This window comes from Rhinolophus hipposideros (genome assembly GCF_964194185.1).
Source record: "Rhinolophus hipposideros genome assembly, chromosome: 7".
In the NCBI taxonomy this organism is placed as follows: Eukaryota; Metazoa; Chordata; class Mammalia; order Chiroptera; family Rhinolophidae; genus Rhinolophus; species Rhinolophus hipposideros.
The window spans coordinates 52828544-52852505 of record NC_138053.1 but is presented as its reverse complement, the minus strand read 5'-3'; the positions used below and the strand labels follow the sequence as shown (position 1 = coordinate 52852505).

Below are 23962 nucleotides of genomic sequence, written 5' to 3'. Positions count from 1 at the left end.
AAGGAGACTGGGAGAAAAGGGCTAAGTAAATTTTAGCTTAGGCACCAAGAACAAGGAAACTACTGTCCATATTTGCAGGTTTGGGGGCTTCAGCCTGCCTCCCCGCTTCCCACCACCTCCAGTCCCCTCCCTCTCCTGATCCCTCTCTGGGCATCTGCAAGTTTTTCTACCTCTCTTCTACCACAGGTCGCCGAAGGGGGGCACTTGGAATGGAGAAAGGAAAGTGTGCGTGGACTTCAGGATGCCCCAGGCCTGAGTTTGAATCCCTGGAGAAACACCGGAGTAGCTGTCAGACTAATCAAACTAACCTGAGAAGCCCGGTTTTCTTGAGTGAAGATGGGGATTAGAAACCCCTTCCCTCGCTGCTGTGAGAGCTCAGGAGCCCCTGTCTGGGAAAGCTCAGCGCAGGAATAGGTCTTTTCTTTCACCTGTGCCCTGCTCACCTGACTCCAAATCCTGGCGTTTTTCCAGTACATTCACTACACAGGGCGTGATGATTTTACGTGTTTCTGTTTTGTTTTTATGAAAAAAATCCACTAGATAATTTTATGTGGACAATGTTAAGGAAATAACTGACCTTCACTTTTATGACCAAACTTGGAGGTGAAAATTTTTTTTAAGGAAGGAGAACAGCTGCAGAGAGCTAAGGCCTTGGTCAGGGGCTGTGTGGGAAAAGAGGAAGCCACATGCGATCCTCAACGGCTGGGGCTTCAGCTCAGGGAGGCCCCTGCACCCAGCTCAGGGCCCCTGGAACCTGGACGAGTCCCTTAACTTTTCCACATCTCTGTATCCCCATCGGTAATAGGTTAATACCGTGTTTTCCTGAAAATAGGACCTAGCTGGACCATCAGCATTAATGTGTCTTTGGAGCAAAACTTAATATAAGACCCGGTCTTATTTTAACATAAGACCGGGTATAATATAATATAATATAATATAATATAATATAATAAATATAATGTAATGTAATGTAATGTAATATAATGTAATACTGGGTATAATATAATATAAGACTGGGTCTTATATTAATTTTTGCTCCAAAAGATGCATTAGAGCTGATGGTCCGGCTAGGTCTTATTTTCGGGGAAACACGTAGTAGTAACTACCTAAGGGATTTGAGGCTGAATGAGGTGACACATGCAGAGTGCTTTAGCACAGTCCAGGTCATGACTGCCCAGTACACCCCGTTGTGGTTTCTTCCCCATCATCTCCACCCTCAAGCCGCACTCCTCCTCCTCCTCAGCGGTAAGCACTTTTTTTTTAAAAAAAAAAAGATCTTAATAACCTCACGTTATACCTTAAAGAACTAGAAAAAGAAGAACACACGAAACCCAAGGTCAGCAGAAGAAAGAAAATAATAAAAATCAGAGCAGAACTAAATGAAATAGAGAACAAAAAGACAATAGAAAAAAATTAATGTGACAAAGAGCTGGTTCTTTGAAAAGATTAACAAAATTGACAAACCCTTGGCTAGACTCACTAAGATAAAAAGAGAGAAGACACTAATTAACAAAATCAGAAATGAAAAAGGGGAAGATATCACGGATACCACAGAAATACAAAGGAGCATCCAAGAATACTATGAAGGACTATATGCCACCAAATTCAATGATCTAGAAGAAATGGACAAGTTCTTAGGAACATATAGCCTTCCAAGGCTGAACCATGAAGAACTGGAAAATCTAAACAGACCGATCACCAGTAACGAAATTGAATCAGTCATCCAAAACCTTCCCAAAAGCAAAAGTCCGGGACCAGATGGCTTCACTAGTGAATTCTACCAAACCTTCAAACAGGATCTAATACTAATCCTGCTCAAACTCTTCCAAAAAACTGAAGAAGTAACAGTACTCCCTACTCATTTTATGAGGCCAACGTTATCCTGATACCAAAACCTGGTAAGGACAACACAAAAAAAGAAAACTACAGACCTATATCTCTGATGAATACAGATGCAAAAATCCTGAACAAAATTTTAGCAAATTGAAAGCAACAATGCATTAAAAAGATTATTCATCACGACCAAGTGGGGTTCATCCCAGGGGCACAAGGATGGTTCATCATCCGCAAATCCATCAATGTGATACATCACATAAACAAAATAAAGGACAAAAACCACATGATTATATCAATTGATGCAGAAAAAGCATTTGACAAGATACAACATCCATTTATGATTAAAACACTTAATAAAATAGATATAGAAGGAAAATACCTTAACATAATAAAGGCCATATATGACAAACCCTCAGCTAATCTCATAATTAATGGTGAAAAACTGAAGCCCTTTGCTCTACGTTCAGGAACACGACAAGGTTGTCCCCTATCACCTCTGCTTTTCAACATAGTGTTGGAAGTCCTCGTGAGAGAAATCAGGCAAGAGAAAGAAATAAAAGACATCCAAATTGGGAATGAAGAAGTTAAATTGTCACTCTATGCAGATTACATAATGACATACATAGAAAACCATAAAGATTCCACCAAAAAGCTATTAGAAACAATCAATGAATACAGTAAAGTTGCTGGCTACAATTTTAACGTACAAAAGTCTATTGCATTCCTATATACTAACAATGAAATCTCAGAAAAAGAAATAAAAAAAACCAACAATTCCTTTTGCAATTGCAGCAAAAAGAATAAAATACCTAGGAATAAACTTAACTAAGGATGTTAAAGACCTATATGCTGAAAACTGTAAGACATTTTTAAAAGAAATTGAAGAAGACACAAAGAAATGGAAACACTTTCCGTACTCATGGATTGGAAGAATCAACATAGCTAAAATGGCCATATTACCCAAAGCGATATACAGATTTAATGCAATCCCCATCAAAATCCCAATGGCATTTTTTAAAGAAATAGAACAAAAAATCATCAGATTTGTTTGGAACCACAAAAGACCCCGAATAGCCAAAGCAATCTTAAGGAAAAAGAACAGTGCTGGAGGTATCACACTCCCTGACTTTAGTTTTACTACAGGGCAACAATAATCAAAACAGCATGGTATTGGCAGAAAAACAGACACGTAGACCAATGGAATAGAATTGAGAACCCAGAAATAAAACCACATAAATATGGACAGATCATTTTTGACAAAGAAGCTAAAAACATACAATGGAGGAAAGACAGCCTCTTCAATAAATGGTGCTGGCAGAATTGGATAGCCACGTGCAAAAGAATGAAACTGGACTGCTATCTGTCACCATGTACCAAAATTAATTCAAAATGGATCAAAGACTTAAGCATAAGACCTGACACAATAAACTGCATAGAAGAAAACATAGGTACTAAACTTATGGACCTTGGGTTTAAAGAGCATTTTAGGAATTTGACTCCAAAGAAAGGCAAGGGAAGTAAAAGCTAAAATAAATGAATGGAAAAGCTTCTGCACAGCAAAAGAAACCATCGACAAAAAATAAAGAGGCAACCAACTGAATGGGAGAAGAATTTTGCAAACAGTGCCTCCGATAAGGGGCTAATATCCAAAATATACAAGGAACTCATGCAACTCAACAACAAAAAACAAACAACCCAATTGAAAAATGGGCAGAAGACCTGAGGAGACATTTCTCCAAAGAGGATATACAAATGGCAAATAGACATGAAAAAAATGCTCAACATCACTAATCATCAGAGAAATGCAAATAAAAACCACAATGAGATATCACCTCACCCCAGTTAGAATGGCTATCATCAACAAGACAAAATAGTAACAAGTGTTGGAGAGGCTGTGGAGAAAAAGGAACCCTCATACACTGTTGGTGGGAATGCAGACTGGTGCAGCCGTTATGGAAGGCAGTGTGGAGGTTCCTCAAAAAATTACGAATAGAATTACCATATGACCCAGCAATCCATCTCCTGGGTATCTACCCAAAAAATCTGAAAACATTTATACATAAAGACACATGTGTTCCAATGTTCATTGCAGCTTTGTTTACGGTGGCCAAGACATGGAAACAACCAAAATGTCCTTTGATAGATGAATGGATACAGAAGTTGTGGTACATATACACAATGGAATACTATTCGGCGGTAAGAAAAGATGATACAGGAACATTTGTGACAACATGGATGGATCTTGAAAGTATAATGCTAAGCGAAATAAATCAGACAGAAAAAGCAGAGAATCATATGATTTCTCTGATACGTGGTATATAAACGAAAAACAACAAAAGAACAAGACAAACAAATGAGAAACAAAAACTCATAGACACAGACAATAGTTTAGTGGTTACCAGAGGGTAAGGGGGTGGGGGTGGGAGATGAGGGTAAGGGGGATCAAATATATGGTGATGGAAGGAGAACTGACTCTGGGTGGTGAACACACAATGGGATTTATAGATGATGTGATACAGAATTGTACACCTGAAATCTATGTAAATTTACTAACAATTGTCACCCCGATAAACTTTAATTAAAAAAGAAAAGATCTTGCCCAGACGTTTGGCTTATTGTCTTAATTTTCAACCTTCTCCTATTTCTCCCCAAAGTCTCAACAGAAATTCAATACTTTAGGATTAATGCCTGAGTGCCTCCATGTAATGTTCTTGATTAATCGAATAATATCATTCTTATCAACGTAGAATCCCTCAATAAAGAGTTCTAAGTACTCAATCCCCTCAACAGATCAATGAGGGAGGTACCACCTTTATTCCTCTTTTACAATACAGTAAATTGAGGCACAAGGAGATTAAGAAATTGCCCAAGGCTACGGGGCTAGAAAGTGCTTTAGTTGGAACTGGAACCCAGAGTCTTGCTCTGGAGATGTACTCATAACCCTCTGGGCAGTACTGTCTCGTGGAATATACAGAAAAAATACTCTCTATTTCCCACAACAGTTTTAGTCTGTGACTCAAATGTCTCATTATTATCTCTTATCTAACTGTCCTAAAGCTGGAACAGAAATGAACAGCAAACCATGTTTGAAGTCCTGAGCCCTCCCACCCTTTTTAAGGGATTCTTTAACTGGAGAACCAGCCCCTTCTGGTCTTGCACTCAGAGGCTGGGCCAATTCCTGCGCTAAGGAGGACATTAGTCAATCTTCCAACCATTACAGGAAGAGAAAGCCAGTTCATTCTAAGAAATTCGGCCATCAGTTACTCTTGTCTCATATGCCGTCACTGATTACTTACTGACTCACGTGTTCTTGCCGTGACCGGGGACACAGTTTGGGCTCTCTGAGAATTACTAATTATTTTAGGAAACTTTTTCTGGGTGAAATCTCTCTGTGTGGAGACTATTCCCTTTATGGTCTACCTTTAACTTCTTAAACTTTGTGTCATATGTCAGTGTGAGGAATAGAATGTGAAGAGTGTATTGATTTAGAAATGTCAGGATTAAGTTTCTTGCTAATGTCTTACAAAGAAAAATCACCACATAAGGACACTAATATAAAAATGAGCTCACTAAAACAAAATGTTCCTGATCTACTTGAATAAGCTAAGGTCCTTCTACTGTGTGTTAGCAACTTGATTTCAATAAAGCCATTGATTCTCTTTGATGATATGCTCATTGCCAAACCTAGAGAAGGTTCTGGAGTAAGACCATTAGTGGGAGGCTGACTCAGCCGAGATGAATTTCCTCCACATCCTCACAGCATCTGAAGAGTTTGTGAAGGAGCAGGAAGAAAGGTTTCTTTGCCCAGGTGACCTTACATTCTTATTGTTCTAGAAGGAAGACTGATATAGCCAATAATTATTAGACTGTGAGCAGGAAACAGTAAGTAGGCCAAAACACAAGAATGGCGTGACTGGGTCAGTAAGACAATAGAAACTGAGAACAAGCAGTCCTCAGATAACACAAGGGCTGGTCTCAAAGAGGAAAAGGAAAAGGTTTTCCATTCTCTGTTTATACAAGTAAACACTCATTAAATAAAAAAAATCAGAAAGTCAGAAATGTCTAAAGAAGAAAACAAAGCTCCCCAGTAATCCACCACCTACCTGGTAATGACATTCTGTGAACAGTGTGTCCTGCCAGACCTTTCAATAAACACAGCTTTTTTGGCTTGCTTTTTAACAAGAAGTCTCAGTATATAAGGCACCGTCTTATCTGTTTCTTTCATTTCACAATATACTGTGAAATGAGTCCTATTCTAAACTGGGTCTGTAAATTGTTAGAAAGTAACCGATTTCTAACAGAGGTTAACATGCTTTTCTACAGGGAAAAAAAGACATTTAAATAATGGAATTTACTTTTGGGAGGCTTCTCCACCACAGCTTAATTAATTCACCCATAATTCCTGAAGAAGGCTAGAAAGCAAAATCCTAAAACTGATAGGACTTTAATGGTGATTGAGTCCAAATTCCTCCTTCTCTGAATGAGGGAACAGAGATCTAGCCGTCATTTAACACTGGCCCATTCTTGGGAGGCCGGGAACATGTTTCCCCCACTACATTCATGTTTATACATCTAACTGCTCCCCCCTCAAGAACAGAGGGGGGACCTCTTCTCCCCAGGGTGGCCTTCAGTTCAGCTCCACTGCTTCCTCCACTGCGGCTGTTCTGGTCAAAATCAACAAAAATCTTCAGCTGCCAGTCACTGGACATATGCCTGTCACTTCTTCATGGCCTACATTGAGCACTAGTACTATTTGCATTATCTTATTTATTCCATTCAGTAAACCTATGAGTTTTACCCTCATTTTTCAGATTAGGAAATTGAGTCACAGAGGATAAATAGCCAGGACGTGGAGAGGCCAGGATTTTCAACTATGGCCCAATTTCAGAGCCTACACTTTTAACTACAATGTAAGGCAGCCTCTCCAATCTCTTGACAATAGTAGAACCTGATGGTTCTATATCTAAAACAGATTTCAAATCCACCCACGCCTTTCCACTCCACGGGAACCACTCTAATCCAAGCCAGCATCGATTCCTGCCTGCATATGAAATAACCTCCTCACTAGCTCCCTCTAATCCATTCTCTGTACTGTAGCCAAAAGGATCTTTTAAACACATAAATCAGATCACTCCTCTCCGTGGTCCACTCCTTACATTTAAAACCCTTCACTGGGATTTCACTGCACTTAGAGTAAAATCAGAAACCCGTTCCATGGCCACAAACAAGGCCCAGCCAGTTCCAGTGCCCGCCCTCCTCTCCATCTCCATCTTAGTCTGCTCTTTCTCTTGCTCGTTATACTCCAAAAGCTCCAAAACACCGGCCTATTTCCTTCCTCAGGACCTTTGCACTGCTGTGCCTATGGTTAGACAATTTCGTTCTGGATCCTGGCCTGATTGGACCATCCATGTCCCTCAAGTTGTAGAAGAAATATCCGTCCCCCGGGTCCTCTCTAATCTCCCTTCTCGCATCGCTCGTCTATCATAATCCTGTTTTTCTTCTAAGAACGTATCCCAGTGGCAGTTACTTTGTTGACTTGTTCCTTTCTGTCTCCTGGACAGGCCTTGTTCATGCTCTACCCCCAGCCCTGCATACATACCTACAGGGGAGTTGCTCGGGGGACAACATCAGAAGACTCAAGTTCTAGTCTGGGCTCTGCCTTCGAAATTTCCTCAAGTGACCCTGGCAAGTCATTTAATCTTGGGCAGGTCTTTATTTGCCATGTGCCAAATGGGATAATGGTTTTTCTATCCCACAATGCTGTTATGAAGGTCCCATGACACCGTGTGTGTGGACAGGCGTACGGGGAAAAGAAAACAAACAACTGCGGCATGCAGGTTTGGGGTACTAGGACCTCTACAAGAGAAACGGTTTACTGGGAAACCTGGGAAAGACTCAGTATGTTGTGGTTTAGTTTTCTGTTTTCTAAAATAGTTATTATTCCCTTCATGCTATTTCTTATTTGTTGTTCACTATTTGACAACATCCTTTTCTGTTAATGTCTATTGCATCCTGAAGACATTCAACTGTTTTGGATTTTGAAAGACAGGAAGATAGTCACCCTAGTTAAATTTTAGAGTTTTTTTCCCCCCAGTCTGCTCAACAGCTTATGAAAGATTGATAGCTAAAGAATTCCTTTAACATCCAAGAAGAGCAAATGCAACTAATTCTGTGCAGAGTTGTGATCAGCTAAAAAGCTTCTGTAACGCCATGCATTATAGAAGCTATCAACTTTCCCTCGAAGTTCAGTATCTTGAAGGGCAGTTCTTCTCCAGACAGTGCAAAAGGCAATGCCTGGTTCTAGCATCCTCATTCAGCTGAGCCAACCCCAGGGACCACGGAACAAACTGAGGATACTGCAGCCATGCGAGTACACACACCCCCTCAGAGGGCCTCTGCCAGCGCTAAGCTGCTCAGGTCAGATGTCAAGTTCCAACTCTCAGCTCAGGGAAGCAGGACGCCCTGCATCCATCTGGAGAACGTGTCACAACTGATGGCTTCCTCTACTGGCAGCGTGCCTTAGTTTACAAGCATAAAGACTATGGTCACCACCTTCCTTAAATAAAGGTCTACCTTACCTGCAAGATGTGAGAAAAGAGGTCGCAAGGAAAATGCTGGGAATGAGCTTCAGTCTATCAACCACCCTTTCAGAATTATAATTCTTCCAAGTAGTAATATCACTGTAGCATCTCGGGTGTGGGGAGATGTACGGAGCTATATAAGGTCATGTTTGAAATGATCAATCCACACCAGGATGCATTTATCAGATGGTGGTCCCTTAGGTGGTCAGAAATCTGGGCTACAGCAACAGAGCAAAAACAGTGCAGAAGTCAGCCAGCTTTCTATGGCCACACCAGTTAGGAGAAAGCCAACTTGTCTCTGGGCTTTGTTACATCTGCTCCACAGGGCAAACACCAAAAGCTTACTGTGTATCTTGTTGGGCAAAGGCACTTGGATAAAAGGTCTTTAGCAGACAGTCCAAAGGGACAGCAATGACATTGCTGAATGAAAAGATTTTATCTTGTAATAATATGTGGCCCTCATCCTGTTTTGCAAAGCATTGAGAGTTTCTTCCTACAGAAAAAAAAAATGAAAGGTGGATTTCAAGAATACCTATGCCCTCAAATTTTAGCTCAGGTGGAAACAGCTCAAATAAAATATTTCCTCCTTTTTAGATACAAAGATTACAGAAATGGGGTTAATTAATGTATTCCATCTTGGCTTCTCAAGCTTTATAAACAGTGTGGTTACATCCCTTTCTCAGGTTCTCCTCTTCTCTGCCTTCCACACTTAGCTGGATGTAATACATAACTGAAATATATTTTATGTTCTAAATTTAAAACGTAGGTTGAGAATACGTTGGCTTCTTTTTCTATAAAAAAATAAAAACTGAATTGAAAACATTTATGTCTATTTTTTAAAATGTATATTTAGTACACCAGGATGGAAACAAAAAATTTCCTCACCCAAGGTCTACATGGTATGCTTTTCTTTTCCTTTCAGAAAATTCTGGAAGCACTTATTTGTTATTATATGGCTAACTGCATATTTTATACTGGCCAAAATTAATTCTTCAAAAGTTACATAGCAGCTAGAGATGTATAGTAACTCTGATTTCTATGTGGGCATTTAAAGTAGAATCTCTAATGTCCACAAGCACATCACAGAAGCAGCATGGGGATAAGCAGCTGTGAATCATGGCAGAAGTAGCTCAAGGCCAGGCCAAACTCTCTATGAATGGATTAGACACACTCAGGTTTAAATCATCAGAAGAGCTCCTTTGTTTTCTGTGTTATGCAGACCTGGCTGGGAGCTGAATTGGAGACTTCAATATGCTTGTGCACGGCCACTGAATTTTCTGGCAACTCTCACATGATGTCACCATCTAGGAAAGATCTGCATTTTTTGGTTTAAAATGTACATATTGTCCCGAGAGCTCGTGTGCATACAGACACATCAAAGTTAAGACTCAGGAATTTAAAATTAAGTTAAAGGAGTGGAACAAATAAAATCTGTTGTGCTCGGGAATCAGCCAAAATAGCAATTTCAAAAGCAGAGATTTTGTATAAAAATGTCTTACCAAAAGTCAAGTCTAGAAATGACTCCAGGAAGCTCCGCAGTTGGCATTTCCTACGAGAATGCACTCTAGCAATGGTTTTAATTATGATAACAGGTCTCTCTACATGTAGGATTTATTTTAGGTCAATATAATAAAAAAGTAAAGATTGTTTAGTTAAAAAACTAAACATTTAAGCAAACATATGCCAACTGTATAAAAAGTAAAAACTGGACTTCAGATTTTCACACGGATTATAATGTTACTGTCATTGAAACTGTGGTACTGGTGCCAGAATGGACAGAGATCAGTGAGATGACATTCGGAAACAGACCTGGTAGGTGAGGATGTTATGTATGGCTGTGGTAGAGACGGACAGTTGCCTTCCAACATCTATCCTCCCCTTTTTCTTTACCAAGATAACCCCTCTATTGTTGGTGGCAGAAACAGGCACCTCTAAAAGCCTTTTTCCCCAGCTTCCATTAGAGAGAAGCAGTCAACGAAATATAATGTGGGGTATCTGGTACAGTTCTTTAAAGGAACCTCATTGGAGGGGGGGGGGAAGTGTGCCATTTTGTTATCTTTTTCTCTTCATCCACTTTTCTGCCTGGAACTGACATGACGGTTAGCAGCCATCTTGGGACCACAAAGACCAAGCCAAGAGACTACCAGAGACCTCAGCCCTGATATCCTCAAACTACCGACCCAGTAGCTGTAAATGCTCACTGTGTATTCTTGCTATATAAGAAAAATAAGCCCTTATATATTTAAGCAACTTTGCAAATGTACTTTGAAAGATGGCCAAATGAAAACGGTAATGCTTCACACACACACACACACACACACACACACACACACACACACACACACAAGCTTAAATTTAAACCAGGATAAAGTGTCTGCTTATACAACAGTACAATCTGGTATATAGCCCAATGCAAAATTATGTGTCTCAGATAATGCCGAACTTCTCATCCGTCTGTATTCACAGGCAGATGGAGGCTTTAGGTAAACATCTGAGGGAAAGCAGACTCCCAGATTCACCAAATGACCACCGATGCTGGCAGGGGTCTGCAGCCTGCTCACCAAGCCTCAGGTAAGCCCCAGGCTGGTAGGCCACATAATTTCTGAAAGTCACCTTGCAGGTGGGCTGCCTTCTTGAGGGCTTGTTTTGTAGCGAGTTTGTTCCTTATCAAGAGCAAGATATGAGTGCCATGCAGGGTGAACCAGGTTGAGTAGTTCTGAGTCACTCTCCTTCCTTCCCTACTTGCCTGACCCACATTCCTCTCCTCCCTGCCCCCCATTTGACCCCTCCATCTCCGCCTGTTCTCTCTTTGTGTAGGAAATAGTGGGTTTGGACCTTAAAGCCAATGGTTCTGAATTTAAGTCCTGACTGCCCTAACGAGCTGTCCCTAATCTATTTAGCCCGTCCCCTCCTTATCTGTGAAAGAGGGCCCAGGGCGCTGGCCCACAGGGGTCCTGCCCACAGGGGTCTGTGACCAGAGCTCCCGCATGGGTACATTCTGGCAGGGAGGGCAGACTAACATACAGGCCGCATGGCGTTAAGGGGCGGAAAGCACTGAACAAGCAACAGCCAGTGGAGCACTGAGGACCACAGAGCAGAGGCTGTTCCGCAAACAGGGATCGGACTTCGTCCACAACATGCCACGTGGGCTCCGGCACCCAGAGGCAACACTGAGGGGGGTCTCCATCTGGTAGGGTGGTGCAGAAGCCCCGTCAAAGCCGTCCCCGTTCTTACGGTCAAGGGGGAATCAGATGGGTGCCCACCACACTGTTCTTACAACTTTTCTGTAGGTCTAAAAATTTTCAAATGAAAAGTTTTTTGTTTTGTTTTGTTTTTTTAAAGAGGGCATCATAGGGTAACTGGGAATGAGCAGGACTGTAAGCCTTTGAAAGTCCTTGTTTCATATTAGGATTCGGGCAATCCACTTTTAGTAGCAGTTTTTAATCATCTTTTTAAATCTGTTGTCACTGCTGTCTTCTCGCTATAATATATAAGACACTTTCCGATATAATATACAAGATACTTTCCGAGTACTGCCTGCTTCATTTCTATGTTAGAAAAATAACATTTCTTTTGTTATTCCATAGTTATCAATTAATTGAAGATCATAAAAACTTTTTTCTATTATTTTATTGTGGTAAAATATATATACCAAAATTTACCATCATAACCATTTTGAAGTGTATAGCTCTGTAGCATTCACACCGTTGTGCAGCCATCAACGCCACGCATCCACCGAACGTTTTCATCTTCCTCAATTTAAATTCAGTACCCATTACCCACTACTTGCCATTTCTTCCCCCATCCCAGCCCCTGGCAACCACCATTCTACTTTCTCTTTCTATGAATTTGACTGTTCTAGGAACCTCGTGGAGGAGGAATCACACAGTGTTTGTCCTTTCATGACTGGCTTATTTCACTTAATACAATGTCTTCAAGTTGCATCCATTTTCTTTAAGGCTGAATAATATTCCATTGTATATACCACATTCTGTTTATGCATTTACTGTCCATAGACATTTGCATGGATTGCTTCCAACCTTTGGCTATTGTGAATAATGCTGCTATGGACATGGACATACAAGTTATCTGTTCACCTTCTTGCTTTCACATCTTTTCGGTAATATGTATTTATATATAACTACACACACACACACACACCTTGATGCTTATATATCCTACTTCTATTCCCCCTTCAATTGATTGCCCATCCATTCAAACTTTTATGTGTGCGTACCACGTGCCATGCTGGGCAGGCACTGTCTAGATTCTGGGGAGATACAGCTAGAAACTGTGCTGCCTGAAGGAATACAGAGAGAAATAATTAGTGAGGTCTTGGATAATTTGATAATACAATCCCAAGAAATCCCAGTCATTTTGTTACATTTAAATTTTATCGTATAAATAATTTCCCACTAGCTAGCATTTGGAAATGTTTCTTTTATTCAGGGATTTTCTTGCCACGGTGTTGATTTTATGTTCCTCCTTTCTTAGAATCTCTCCTCTGGTTCTCCATCCTTTCCTTCCTTCATCTCTTCAGCTCCATAATCTCCATATGATTCTATTACTTTTTTTTCTCATGGTCTGGTTTTTGTGTCTACCTTGTGTGTCATCCTACTTCTCTCTCCTGACCTATATCTAATACTACACCTGTCTGACTCTGCTTGGCTGGTCGTAGGGCAGGGAAGTTGCTGGAAAGGCTAAAGAGAGAACCTGGTGGAACATGATGGCTGCCCTTCCTTGTGCCACCCAGGTGGAATGTGGGTGTGGAGAAAGGACGCAGAAATGCAAATATGCCAAGTATGTTGCAGTGATGCAGGGGAACAGAAGAAGGAAGAGAAAAGGGACCTTGGCAAGCACTGGGGCCTTGTTCTTCCTGCTCCTGGGCACAACCACCCACCTTCTGCTGCAGTCTGAACCAGCTGCCCTGCTGTGGGCTGCCCAGATCTGGTGGATAACCAGGAGAAATACCAGTTTGCATAGCCTCTGGAAACAGGACCAGCCTAACCAGAGCAGACAGGCTAACTCTCCAGTCTGAGCACAGGCAGGAGGACATCCTCCTCCAACGGGACAACTTCGTCTTTTTTCCCCTTAACTAGATTAGAAAACAAGAAGAGAAGGTGGGAGACTGAAAGCAATCAAAGAGCTAGAAGTACAGAGTATTCATGGAGGTTTGCTAGAGATTACAAGGAGCTCCATTAGCACAGGCACTTTCTTCCTTGCTTGCCACAGTACCGGAGAACGTCACGTTGAAAGAGGTTTCATGGCATCTTGGAGGAAGAAAGCAGTCTTGGATTTTTTGAAGATTTTTGCAGTTTGATTTAAGGCTGGTCTTTCAGTGCAGGGGGAGGGAAAGAGAGAGAGGGCTTGAGTAGGATTAGATAAGGATCATGAATAACAGTGCAGGGTTCCATGTACTTCATGCTCTGGCAACCACGGCGAAAAGAATTTTTGATATAAAGTTGTTTTGCTTTTTGCCATTTAAAACTTTTTTTGTACAATGATATTATCTAATTGTACTCCTTTTAAGAATCATGTATGACAGATGGTCAACAGACATATGAAAAGATGCTCAGCTTCACTAGGTGTGAGGGAAATGCAAATCCAAATCACAATGAGCTATCACCTCAGACCTGCTAGAATAACTGTTATCAATAAGACAAGTAATAACAAGTGTTGGAGAGGCTATGAAGAAAAAAGAGCCCTTATACATTGCTTGTGGGAATATAAATTGGTACAGACACTATGGAAAACAGTATGGAGGTTCCTCAAAAAATTAAGAACAGAATTACCATATGACCCAGCAATCCCTCTTCTGCATATCTATGCAAAAAATCTGAAAACATTTATCCATAAAGATAAATGTATCCCTATGTTCACTGCAGCATTATTCATAGTAGCTGAGACATGGAAACAACCAAAGTGTCCTTCAATAGATGCTTGGATAAAGAAGAGGTGGTGCATATACATAACAGAATACTACTCAGCCATAAAAATTGATGAAATATTGCCATTTGGGACAAGGATGGATCTTGAGACAATCACCTAAGTGAAATAAATCATACAGATAAGGACAAGAGCCTTATGATTTCACTCATATGTGGGATATAAAACAGAAAGCAACAAACGAATGAACAAAATAATCAAATTCACAGACACAGACAACAGAATGGAAAAGGGAAATGGGGGGAGGATGAAGAAGGTAAAAGGGGTCAAACATATGGTGACAGAAGAACTGACACTGGGTAGTAAGCATACAATGCATTATACAGATTTTGTATTATAGAATTGTACACCTGAAACTCACATAACTATTATTAATCAATGTTACCCCAATAAATTTAATTTTCAAAAAGAATTCTAAAAAATAAAAAATCACGTATGAACAAAATTTTACATTAAAAATATTAAAAAACCTGAATCTCTTGGCTAAATGTGGACTTGAGCACACAACTCTTAAGTTCTAAAACTTGGGGAGAGGAGGGTGGTGGCCGGGAAGCAGACAGAAATGATGAGGCACAATCTTTACTTCCTGTTATTTTGAAATTTCTGAATTCACCTTCACGTGACCATGGATAAGCTAAAACTTACCTTTGTGTCACCTACAAAACAGAAAAACAAAAAACCTCAGCTGGTGGTATAAACACAGGAGAGAGAGGGGAAGCAGTCACCACAGTCAGACAGCCCCTGACTACGTGCTGCAGATGACTGTACTGTGAGAGGCACCAAGGACGGAGCTGGGGAACAAGCCAGACGTGCAGCAAAGGTGTGAGGGAACGCTTCCGAACAGCAGTAATTTCAATGCGAACAATGATGGGACTGATGACAATTACTCCGTTAGCCCCACAAGGATTGCACAAGACGCCAAGTTTTCAAGCCTCATTAACTGTGGGGAAGGCCTCTCACAAAAATAGTCATATCGTTAATTCCTAGACATTGCAGGACATTCCTCAGCAGCCAAATCGGCAAAGGATTTCTACGAAAAAAGGAAAAAAAAGAAGTAGGACACAAACAGATCTGGATAGACTTGAATCTAGTAAGGTGAACTTTAACAGAGATAAAAACTAACACTTAGGTCCAAGAAATGAACTGCACTCGTACCAGACGGAGAAATGTGGTTTAACAGGAGCATCTGTAGAGAACAGTGCAGCGTTTTGACTGACTGTATGTTTGGGAAGAGTCTGTTTGTTTGGTATGAGACTGCTAGAAGATTTTTTTTTTAAAAGTCAGCAAAACCAATGGTGGTTCTAGACAGAGTGAGAACCATAGAGCTGCGGAGCGTGATTGCCTAAAGCAGAGGTGTCCAAACTGCGGCCCACGGGCCAACTGCGGCCCGCAATCCATTGTTAATTGGCCCGCAGCAAATTCCAAAAACATATTTAGTTTACTTAAATAAACCAGGTGAGGCAATATGTCCTTCACCTCGAGTGAGTGGCCCGGCTGTTTGTGTATTTCACCGCATATGGCCCTTGGTGAAAAACATTGAAAAAAGTTTGGACACCCCTGGCGTAAAGGGATCTTAGAAAGCATCGTCCACCCGTTTAGACCTTGGGAAGGAGGAAGGGATGGATTTCTGGCTGTGTGTAACCCTCTGTGAGGATACTGAGGATGCAGCAGTGAGAAGCTAGTGACTACAAGAGAGAAACGGAAGGTTAACACCAAAGAAGTGAAAGCTCAAGGGGGAACCGAAACTGGTTCCAAATACTAAAACCCAGGTTACTGGGCCCAGAAGTCCTGATTCAGCAGATACGGTGTTCTCAGAATTTGCATTTCCCAGGTGCAAATTAATACGTTCCCAAGAGATGGTGATGCAGCTGGTCCGAGGACCACACTTTGAGCACCACTGCCCTAAGTCACAAAATTATACTTAAAACACACACACAGCAACAATGTGATCACAAAATACAGTGAATGTTTAAATAAAAATTATTACAGTAAAAGACACATTACCATTAATCCCTCTCAAAGTACTCCCCCTCGCTTCGAACACACTTATCCCACCGTTCTTGCCACTTTCTGAAGCGGTTTCTGGAAGTCCTCTTTTGTGAGTGTCTTCATCCTCCATCATGACAACGCTCCGTGTCACACACTGCCTCTCGTACAGCAATTTCTGTCAAATAAAAACATTACGGTGTGTCCTCATCCACTTCATTCACCGGATCTGGCACTGTGTGACTTCTGGCTCTTCCCCAAAGTCAAAATGACCATGAAAGCGAAATGTTTTGAATCGATTCAGGACATCTAGGCAGCCACAACAGCACAACTAAAGACACTCATGAAAGAGGACTTCCAGAACTGCTTCAGAAAGTGGTAAGAACGATGGGACAAGTGTATTCGAAGCGAGGGGGAATATTTTGAGGGGGATTAACGGCCATGTGTTTTTACTGTAATAAATTTTTAAAATTTAAATGTTCTTTTTTTTTTTTAATCACACTTCGTATATTCTAAGATTTTACCAAGACACAATGGCCTATTTCCCAATAAGTCCAAATTAGGGAGAATTTATTGGTTTTAAAACCCCACACATTTCAGATTGTATTTAAGATTATGCTTACAATTTCATATTGCTTAGCAGAAGTTGCACCTTTAACTACTGACCCTGAGTGTTTCTTATTAGTTCAGCTTCATAAAGCAGACTTCTGTTTGATCTTCTGGCATTTTATTTGATAGGCAGTTTCCCTCTGGTCTTCTATCTTTCCTGTATTTTTCTATTATGTTCAGCAGAACAAGCTTTACTACATATTAAGATGTGACCTGCTTTTATCAAATGGTATCTGGTTTCCCACATCTTCTAAAATAGTAAATATTGATCCAGTCCTTTCCCCACAAGCCCACACTGAACCCACTGTGCCCAGGGGCCCATTAGGTTTTGAAGCACAATGCAGCTGTGGTGTGGTTAATTTCCGATTAATTTTATTTGATCTTATATACTTGAAGCTTCAGCCTTTAGATCTCACTAGGAAAATTACCAGCAGATGGAAATGCATATAAAATGACATGCAAAGCAATGCAAATTAATACAAAACATACATCTCTAAATTGCTCAGGAAAAGTTTGTATGCCTTGACACTGGTATCTTGTTTTGCTTCTCTGCACTCTGGTGAGCACCCACCGTATCCATTTATCACAGTTAATTTCCTGTCATTCAGCACCTGACACTTGTTGACATGCTAAGTGGAAGATGCCCCTGCCTGGGAGTCAGGCAAATGCGATCCTGTCCTTAACTTTGCCACTGTTTGGCTCTACAGCCTTGGACAGGTTCTCGAAATTCTCTGGGGCTCAGATTCTACATCTGGAAATGATGGCAATGACGTCATTATAACAAAACCACCCGGGCTAAGGCTTACTGAGCACTGTGTGCCAGGCGCAATGCACACATTGTACATATATGTATGAAGCACATGCAGACATTGTGCAGACATCAGGCACACATGCCTGCCTTGTGCATGCCTCATGCCTGCATGCAGACCCCGTGCAGACACTGCACATGCATGACGCACACATGCAGTCTTCACAATAGACCACGAGAAGGCACCATACAGCATGCACCCCTTAGGTGTGGTGCCATTTCAGAGACCAGGAAACCAGGACAGAAATCGGGGGAGTAGCAGGGCCACAACCAGGGTCTCTGAAGTCTCACTCCAGGGGCCACTCTTAGCCACACTGACATTCTGTTGTGTGATTTCCATCTGTTTCTCCAAATCATTAAATTTGCGTGATCTGTGAAGTAAAACTTCAAACTTCACCATTATAAGTGCTTCAAAATATTGTTTCAGTAAGATGTTGATGGTTTATATTACATGAGTTTGATATCAAAATGCGAGCAGAATCAGACTGTTTTTTATCCAATACTCCAAGGGAGGGAGGGCCCTCCAGATGTCCTGTGTGGTCAACCGCCTCTTCCCACTCGCTCCATCCCACTCACCCATCAATAAGTGTGAGGCTCTCTCATCATAAGAAAGCCAGCTCTCTGTCCCACTTCTTACCTGAGGAGCTGCTTCCAGGTAAGTGTGATGGCCCTGCAGCCCACACGGGGTGCTCCCTCCCACTACAGCTGGTGTCGTGCAGGGTGTCAGGTCTCTTCTCCCACTCCCCACATAAGAACGCAGGACATGGTGAGGCCAAAAAGGAACACCCATTGAGCCATAGCTAGGGGAGTCAAACCAATATATTCTCGCTGGCGGCTGGGCTGGAGACACAGGAAGCAGGATCTACATAATCTGCAACCCGCTGTCCTAACAACAGTCTGCGCTTGCCAGCCACCATCTTCTTGCTAGCCCTCATTTTTTCTGCTAGCGTAGCCACAGCAGTTATATTAGTGGCCAACGGCTTACGGGTTACAGCTGACGGTCAACTAGCCATAGCTCATGGCCATCTGATCACAGTTGATGGCCATTTACTAACTGAGCCAGCACCTTTCTATGTGAGGCCGAGAGACTGGAAACTGCTTTCTGGGGCTCTGTCCCCACACTCCACCCCTACAGGGTCTCGCCTCACAATCTATGCGACAAGCTTCTTCCGCGAGGGTCCCTGTGCGAGGAGCCTGGAGGTGAATGCAATATCCTGGACACAGCCAGGCTCTCTCAACACAGCCACGGTTTCTCAGGGCACCACCAGTACTTCTATGCACAGCCAGACTTCCTGGGCTTCTTGGAGTACCACCTATCTCCCCGGGCACAGCCAGGGCCTCTCAGGGCACTGCCACTCTCTCTGGACTCAGCCAGGGCTCTCAGGGCACTGCCACTCTCCGGGCACAGCCAGACTTCCTGGGCTCAGCCAGGGCCTCTCAGGGCACTGCCACTCTCTCTCTGGGCCTCTCAGGGTACCGTGCTGGAACAACAGTGGCTCACAGTCAAGGTGCTTACATATTCTCGATGGCGGCCGGTCAAGACACAAAAGCAAACATCCGCCAGTCCCACTACATGGTGGTATGTTCCCAAACAGTCAAGAGTCCATTAAATCAGGGATGGAAGGCAATTCCCCATAGTCCATAGTCATTCGCCAGGGCTGTCCCGGGGGTGAGGGATGACCTTGACCTCACCCTCATCTCCCACGGAGGACTCAGCAAGCATTTCCTCCTGGGACTACAAGTCATGCATCCGGGCTGCCTCAGCAAGCAGTTCCCAGCCCACAGGGCGGCAACAACCTTCGCTTTCTCCGGCCTCTGCTGGTTGGGGAACCATCCACATCTTTCCACCCCTCCACGGGGATCGAGCTCTCCGGCAGCTGCTCCTCCTGATCTTCCTCAGACTGAGCTTTCATACGCACAAACTGCTCCACTGCCCTTTAGAGAGCTTTGGCCGGCACCGTATCCTGCCGACTACGCCATGTGTCGTGCGGGGCAGCCTGTGGGGTCTCTTCTCCCGCTCCCCATATAAGAACGCAGGACATGGTGAGGCCAAAAAGGAACACCCACCGAGCCATAGATAGGGGAGTCAAACAAATATATTCTCGCTGGCGGCTGGGCTGGAAACACATGAAGCAGGATCTACATAATCTGCAACCCGCCGTCCTAACAGCAGTCCGCGCTTGCCAGCCACCACCTTCTTGCTACCCCCCATTTTTTCTGCTAGCGTAGCCACAGCAGTTATATTAGTGGCCAACGGCTTACGGGTTACAGCTGACGGCCAACTAGCCACAGCTGATGGCCATCCAATCACAGTTGATGGCCATTTACTACCTGAGCCAGCACCTTTCTATGTGAGGCCGAGAGCCTGGAAACTGCTTTCTGGGGCTCTGTCCCCACAGCTGGAGATCCAGCACGGCCCTGGCTTTCCTCCCACCTCTCCTCAAGAAGATAGGGGTTCTTTTCCAGGTCCACACCACTCCCCCAATCCACCCTAGGCTTAACATAACCTCCCAATACAAATGACAAGCAGCTTCTTTGGAGGGTCAGCTGGGGGCTGCTCTATCCAACCACTTATTAACTATTTCCACTTGTGGGGACAGAGCCCCAGAGAGCAGTGTCCAGGCTCTCGGCCTCACATGGAAAGGCACTGGCTTGGGTAGTCGATGGCCATCGGCTGTGGCTAGTTGGCCGTCAGCTGTTACCAGTGAGCCAATTAGCCACTGATATAACGACCGCGGCTGCGAGGGTTGGTGAGGGAGTCGAGTTGAATGTCCGACGGCTGGCAGGCAGAAAAGCGGGCAGCAGGTTGCAGGCCGTGTGGCTCCAGCCGCCAGTGAGACTATAGTGATATGACTCCCCTACCTATGGCTCCGTGGGTGTTCCTTTTTGGCCTCACCACATCCTGCGTTCTTATGTGGGGAGCGGGAGCAGAGACCCCGCAGGCCGCCCCGCAGGACACATGGCGCAGTGAGCAGGGTCCCCCACACGACACCACTCCAGAGCCTCACAAGTACCTCAGACTCAACAAAACCAAACTCGTCTTTCCTCCTTAAACCCATCCCTCCTCCATGTTCCCTCTTGTAAAGGGCAGAGCCAGCTACCCAAGTGCTCAAGCCCAAACTCAGCAGGAGTCACCCCGCGCTCTCACACTCCACACAAAACTAGTCACCAGGTGTCGTGCGGGGCTTTGGGGGCTCTGTCCCCACAGCAGGTCACTCCAGGGTTGCCGTGAATCCACCTACCTGTGTCAACCCCACTGCCACCAACTCAGCCGAGACTGCCAAGCCTCTCATAACGCCCAAACCAGCCCTGTCTACTCTAGGGGCTCCTCAAATCCATCCTCCACACAGCAACTGGAGCTTTGTACTGAATTTAAATCTCACCAGGATCCTTTCAAATGTGAAAGAGTCCTGAGGATCGATTCCACCAAAGGGCCCGAAGATCTGGCATCATCCAGCCCTGGTACCTGCAGACCTCACCTGGTGCCATTCTCCCCTCAGGTCACACTGGACCTTGAACGATCCCTGCTCTCCCCATCTCTGTCTTAGTGCACACCTTTCCCAGGTGTGAGCATACTCCCCCCTTTCTCTTCCCCTCCCTCCACTTACTTAAGCAGCTCCTACCCATCCTTCAGGTGAGTAGGTGAGCACCACCTTAAATCCCCCCAATAACTCCTGCCTACAGTGAAGCACATCGGTGTCCCCACAGCACCCAGTACAGCCTGACACAATTAGTGCTCAATAAGTTTGGCTTGATGAAGTGACTTTTCAACTTTGCATTACATAATCTTACTGTCTTACTGTTTTCCTCCTGCCTTCTAGCCTAAAAAGGAAATCCTTTGAAGCTGACATAGTTTTCCTTATAGTATGTAAGCCCGGGGTCCCCAAGTCATACTCCCAACACTAGCAGCTCCACTTGTCAACGATTCTCAAGGGAGAGAGCAGAAACTGGGCACTGTCTGTATAGTCTCTACCTGCCTCTGCACCCGTGACCTGAGTTCATGCAAAGTCAGTTTGATAACTATTTATTGCCTGCCCATTCTGAGGTACTTAGCACGGTGCCATCAAGCTCCAACTTTGACTAATTGCCCAGTTTATGCCATTCATCCCTATCCCCCTCTCTGCAGACGATGTGGCATTTAGCATATAACTATAAACTTTGCCTCTCAAAGGAAGGACTTCAAGTAATGAACAGGAGGAACACTTTTCCCTTACTCCCAAAGGAAACTCTTTTCAGTCTTTTCTGGAAACAATGTCACACAATCTGATTCTTTAGCTATTGTTTCGCTGCAAATGTAAGTTAAGAGATGATTCAACAACATCCTAATTGGTCATTTCTGACAGAGAAATGGGTCCTTAGAAAGCGCAACATAGGAACTGCTAGCTGCAATAATTCACTTACTTTTAAAGATTTTACTTCTTCAAGACACTTCTAACAAAAGCTGTCAAAAAGGGCAGTTAGGTTCTAGACTGTCTTTGATAGGTGGTTTAATAGTAAGGGCATGTTTATGCATGTAAGGTCAAGAGGGGTGACTTCTACGGCTACCAAATCACGTGGACACTTCATATTATCTATCCCCAACTCCCTTAATCTTCTAGTCGGTTGCTTTTCAATTTTCAGGACGAGAATAGGAAAAGACAAGTGCCGCAAGGCTAACGCCACCTCTCCGCTTGTCCAGCCAGGGGGAAAACGCACAAGTTCCCCCAGCTACAACCACACGGAAAACCTCCCCCAAACCGGAAAGCACAGTTCTGAAATTTACAAAACAATGCCCCCCCCCCCCCGCCCCGTTAGCCGAAGTAACGACGGAAGACCGATTTCAGAGTGCACACCTCTCGGCGCAGGTCCCCGAAGGCTCCGGGCCGGCCGAGGGGGCGCCGCGGGCTCGCCAGTCCCGGGCTGGCCCGCTCCGCCGCAGCCGGCGCCCGACCTCAGAACGCGCACAGACCTTCCCCGCAAGAGCGCGGCCTGGAGGCCAGTCCCGCGGTGGAGACGCCCCGACAATGAAGAGACACCCCCGCCACCCCCCCCCCGGCCACCCCCACACACACCTTGTCCTATCGGAGACGCCGCGGCCGCCGCAGCCCATGCCCGCGCCGCGCCCCCCGCTCCCGCCCACTCGCCTCCCGCCTCCCGCGCCGGACGCCCAACTGTTGGGCGGCGGGTCCGGGCTGCGGCGGGGCTAGCGGGCGGCTCGGACAGGCGGGCGCGGGGACTGCGTCCTCACCCAGGAGGACCGAGACCGCGGGACGTGGCCCCGGGCAGGGCTTGCCCGGCAGCTGCGCTCTCCTCGCTCGGGGAGAGTCCGGGGGACGCCCAGGTGCCGACGCTCCCGGAGACTCTGCCGCTTCCTCCGCCCCGGGGCCCCGGCTGCAGCGCCCGGCCCGCGCCTCTCAGGAGCCCTCCTTCCCAGCCTCGCCGCGGAACTTTCCGGCGTCCGCGTGGAGCCCGGCGGGGTCGCCCACGCGCGCCGCGACTGCATCTCCGCCTGCGCGGTGCCCGTGGCAGCCCCTCGGGACCGCTGGGGGCCGGCGGGCGCGGGGCCGAGGCCGGAGCTCAGCCGGGGACCCCAAGGCGGCTCCCGGGCCGACGCCTCCGCCCCCATCGCCGAGAGGGACGCGGCGCCCAAGTTTCCCCGGCGGCAAGTGACAGTCAGGAGGACGGGGCCGGGCCGGGCGTCCGGCCCCCGAGCGGCTGGGACAGGCGCCCCGCACCCCGGTGCCCGGCGTTCCTCGCCGGCCTGCGTGACCAAGTCGACTTACGAAAGAGAGCGGGGCCGCCCGGCTGGAGCCGCGAGCTGCGCTCTGGGCCCCCGGCCCCTCCGCCGCCTCCGCCGCCCCCGCGGCCACGCGCCGGGCGACGGACTTGCTCTCCCTCGGCCCTGGGTGGGAGAACTCCGAGCGGTCCCCGTGACGTGGAGGAGAAAGGAGGAGCGCCGCCGACGCGCTCCCGCAGGGGGAGCTCCGCGCGCCTGCCCTCCGGGGTCCCGGCTCCGCGCTCGCCACCGAGTTCCGAGGGGCGCGCCCCGCCCTCCGCGGAGCCGCCCGGGGCCCCGCCGCTGCTCTGGGCGTCGTCAAGGTCCGGTTCCCTCCCAAGTTAAACAGACAGGACACCCGAGGTCTGGAGAGCTAAGTGACTTGTCCAAAGTCGCTCACGGGGCAGTGACAAAGCAAACTCACATCTGCGAAGGCGGGGC

General features: G+C 45.3%; 1 protein-coding gene across 1 annotated transcript in view; it reads right to left on the bottom strand.

The window, feature by feature from the left end:
- GCNT4 (glucosaminyl (N-acetyl) transferase 4) overlaps positions 1-22715 on the bottom strand; it is a 28323-nt gene extending 5608 nt beyond the window's left edge. Inside the window, exon 1 of the mRNA XM_081053562.1 lies at positions 22599-22715. The gene's annotated coding sequence lies outside the window, so the exon portion shown is untranslated. The remainder of the gene's footprint in view (positions 1-22598) is intronic.
- Positions 22716-23962: the final 1247 nt, after the last annotated feature.